Below are 4,334 nucleotides of genomic sequence, written 5' to 3' on the forward strand. Positions count from 1 at the left end.
TGTGATCCACACAGTTTGGTGAGGTCAATGAAGCAGAAGTTTTTTGGAATTTCCTTGCTTTCTCTATGTTCCAGCAAATGTTGCCAATTTGATCTCTGGTTCCTCTGCCTTTTCTAAATGCAGCGTGAACATCTGGAACTTCTGGGTTCACATAATACTGAAGTGTAGCCTGGAGGAATTGAGCATAACCTTAATAGCATGGGAGATGAGTGCAACTGTTCAGTGGCTTGAGCACTCTTTAGTACTGCCATACTTGGGAATTGGAACGAGGATTGACCTCTTCCTGTCCTCTGGCCACTGCTGGCTTTTCCAAGTTTTCTGACATATTGCATGCTGCACTTTCATAGCATCATCTCTTAGGATTTTAAATAGCTTTGCTGGCATTCTATCACCTCCACTAGCTTTATGGGCATCTGTGCCTCTTAAGACCCACTTGACTTCACATTCCAGGTTGTCTGGCTCTGAGTGAGAAACTACACCATTGTGATTATCTGGGTCATTAAGATATTTTTTTGTATAGTTGTTCTGTGTCCTTTTCCCATCTCTTCTTGGTCTATTCTGCTGTATTAAATCACAAAACACCAAAGAGTGAAAGTGATCTTGGGAAAGAAGAACAAATTTTGAGACTAGGGTTGCTGATTTCAAATTGTATTAGAAAGTTATAGTAATCAAAACAGAATGATTTGCTTCTGGCATGAAAACAGATACATTGATGAACAGAGCAGAACAGAGAAGCTAGAAAGAAACGTACACCCATATATTGTGGGTTAACTTATGAAAAAGGAGCCAAGAATATCCAGTGGGGAAAGGACAAGCTTTTCAAAATGGCACTGGGAAAACTGGATAGTCCTGTGAAAAAAATGAAACTGTGCCCCTGTCTTTTACCATACACAAAAATCAACTAAAAAGGGATTAAAAAGTTGAACAAAAGACTTTAAGCAATGAAATGTCTAGAAGACATTGATGTAATATTCTTGCCATCGGTCTTTGCAATGAGTTTTTGGGTTTCATACCAGAAGCAAAGGCAACAACTGCAAAAACAAACTAGTGGGACCACATCAAACTCCAAACAAAGGAATGTCAACAAAATCAAATGGCAACTTACAGATTAACAAAAGATATTTCCAGATGGTATATTTGATAAGGGCTTAATATCTGAAAATATATGAAACGTACAACTCAAGACCAAAAATGTCCAAATAATCCAAATTTTTAATGAAGCATAAGAAAAGGAACACTTTCACTAAATCTGAAGATTAGACTGTAGATGAGAGACACAGCAAGGTTTTCCTTCTAGAACAGCAAAACCTGTGCCTTCCTGGCATTACTTTCTTCATCTCCACTCACTTGTTTGACAATTACAGTTCACAGTGTACATTCTCCAGTCAATACCAATTAACCCACAGTGAGATATAATATGTACTAAGAACAGACCCACTGGGTTGGGGGGAAATACTCTAATATTTGCATCCTTACTAATGAGGCATATCAAAAGGAAGGTAATTTCCAGAGTTTACCACTCCATAGTTTTCTATATTTCATTTCAAAATTGAGCCACCTAGTAAGCAAAATGAGTTACGAGACATCAATAATATATATATAGAAAATCAGTTTTAAATGGGAGCATTAATGGATTATAATTTGGGGGTAATTTATTACTACTGTTGTAACTGTAGTCCTTTTGATTCTCTACTGCATCAGGTTAATAATTAATTATAAATATTAATAGCAACATAGGGACACATACTACTTAAGTTATAGTGAATAGAGAAAGACATAGAATATATTAGGCTAGAAGTCAAAGTATGAGAAGTCAGTGATGGCAGTAAAGTAAAGGGCAGTATTGCCTTGAAGAAGGAAGGAAGGTTCTCAAAGTGTCTTGAAACAGCAAGAACAAGCCAGCTGTGAGGAATTAGCTTAATTTTTAAACCAGAAACCCTACCAGAAGAAATTTAAGTTCATAAAAACATTACGATGCTAAAACCCAAAATTTAGACAGAGAATAGGGTAGGGTAGGGTATATACACATTCACAATACTCCATTGCTTAGGGCATCAGGCAATCAAGGACCACCCTCACTGAAGTCTTTGTCTATTGCTCAACCTTTAGGTACCAGCATGGAGAAAGAGATAGCTCTACTCCACAGGCAGTTGAACCCTACTTTTATGGCCTCATGGCTTTAAGAAGCATTCCGTGAAGCAGATTTCTGCCATCCCATCCCATTTAGCTGACTCCCCATGGTCAGCAGGCGTCCTCACCCTGGGATCATTCTGCAATCCCCATGAGTCCAGCTCCCAGTTTCCGTGGACACCAGGGACTTACAACCCTGTCCAAGGTATGAAAGGCTGCAGCATGGCTTGTCTATGTGGTTCTCACTCTGTTCGGGCTGTCATAGATTAGTTAGTTCACTCCCCAACTGCTTCAAATGCCTCCCCCGTCCCAGTGGATGGCCATGGAGCAGAGATCTCTCCCCTGCGCTTCAGCTCCCTCATCCCCAGGTGCAGGCTGGTCCCACTTGCTCTCCTCCTTCTTTCCCCTTCCTCCTTGTCCCTTCTTTCCTTTGTCCTACCAAGTTCTGTATGGATCCGGATATTCCTTCTCAGTAGTCAGGGAGTCCTGCCAGTTTTCACCTGGTCTTCTGTGAGAACTGCTGCGTTTTTAGACATTCTTGATGCATGGGTGGAGATGGTGTACCCACTTCCACCTACCCCTCCGTCATCTTGTCCACCCCCATTTGTGCATGGATTAGAGATGAGTTTCCCTTTCTGTTAAGTTGGAGAAGGCAATGGCACCCCAGTCCAGTACTCTTGCCTGGAAAATCCCATGGAAGGAGGAGCCTGGTGGGCTGCAGTCCATGGGGTCGCTAAGAGTAGGACACTACTGAGTGACTTCACTTTCACTTTGATGCATTGGAGAAGGAAAAGGCAACCCACTCCAGTGTTCTTGCCTGGAGAATCCCAGGGATGGTGGAGCCTGGTGGGCTCCCAAATATGGGGTCGCACAGAGTCGGACACGACTGAAGTGACTTGGAGCAGCAGCAACATTAGCAGCAGCACACACGTTTATCTTTGGCTTTTTGAGGAGAACATATGTAAGTTCCACTCTCTTCAGTTCAGTCATTCAGTGGTGTCCGACTCTTAGTGACCCCATGGATTGTGGCAACAGGGGTTCCCTGTCCATAACCAAGTCCCAGACCTTGTTCAATCTCATGATTAGATCATGAAGCTCAAACTTAGATCCTCAGACCTTATTAATTTTTTATACATGAAAATATGTAACCTTTAAAAAATCTCTCCCTATTTTCCCTACCCTCCAGTCTTGGGCAATCATTTTTCTAGTCTGAGTTCCATCATTTTTTTTTTTGAAACTCCTTATAATTGAGATCATATGGTATTTGCCTTTCTCTAATGTAGTTTCCCTAGTGTAATGCCCTCCAGTTTCATCCATGTTGCCACAAATGGAAGAATTTCTTTCTTTTTCTAATGGCTAAATAATATTTACCTATATATGTCACATCACATTGTTTTAATCCATTCACCTGTTGAAAGATTGTTGTTTCTGTAACAGGGCTACTGTGAATAATGCTGCAATGAACATGGGAATACAGATCTCTCTTTGAGACAATGATTTCATTTCCATTGACTATATATCCAGAAGTGGGATAATGGATCACATAACTGTTCTCTTTTAAATTTCTTAAGGATGCTCTACAGTATTTTTCCATGGGAGTTGCACCGGTATACATCCCTCCTAACAGTGCATAAGCACTCCTTTTTTCCACATCCTCAATAACATTTGTCATTTCTTACATTTTTGGTACTAACCTTTCAAACAGGTATGAGGAGATATCCCTTGTGCTTTTGATTTGAATTTCCTTTGATTATTAGTGATGCTGAGCATCTTTTCATATACCTGTTGATTATCTGTATGTCTTATTTGTGGGAAAATGTCTATTCTTTAAAGATGTAGCATACATTATGTTTACTATATTCCAATATATGAAACTCAGTTGCCTACCTATATATCAACAATGAACTATTCAGTTCAGTTCAGTTCAGTTCAGTTTCTCAGTCATGTCCGACTCTTTGTGACCCCATGAATTGCAGCACACCAGGCCTCCCTGTCCATCACCAACTCCTGGAGTTCACTCAAACTCACGTCCATTGAGTCGGTGATGCCATCCAGCCATCTCATCCTCTGTCGTCCCCTTCTCCTCCTGCCCCCAATCCCTCCCATCATCAGGGTCTTTTCCAATGAGTCAACTCTTCGCATGTGGTGGCCAAAGTACTGGAGTTTCAGCTTTAGCATCAGTCCTTCCAAAGAACACCCAGGAC

The 4,334-nt window shown here is 40.9% G+C and overlaps 1 pseudogene; it reads left to right on the plus strand.

The window, feature by feature from the left end:
- The first annotated feature begins 2,281 nt into the window (after positions 1-2,281).
- Positions 2,282-4,334, plus strand: part of LOC104992635 — a 14,678-nt pseudogene continuing 12,625 nt past the window's right edge.

The sequence above is a fragment of the Bison bison genome, unplaced genomic scaffold (assembly GCF_000754665.1).
Source record: "Bison bison bison isolate TAMUID 2011002044 unplaced genomic scaffold, Bison_UMD1.0 scf7180017864220, whole genome shotgun sequence".
NCBI lineage: Eukaryota > Metazoa > Chordata > Mammalia > Artiodactyla > Bovidae > Bison > Bison bison.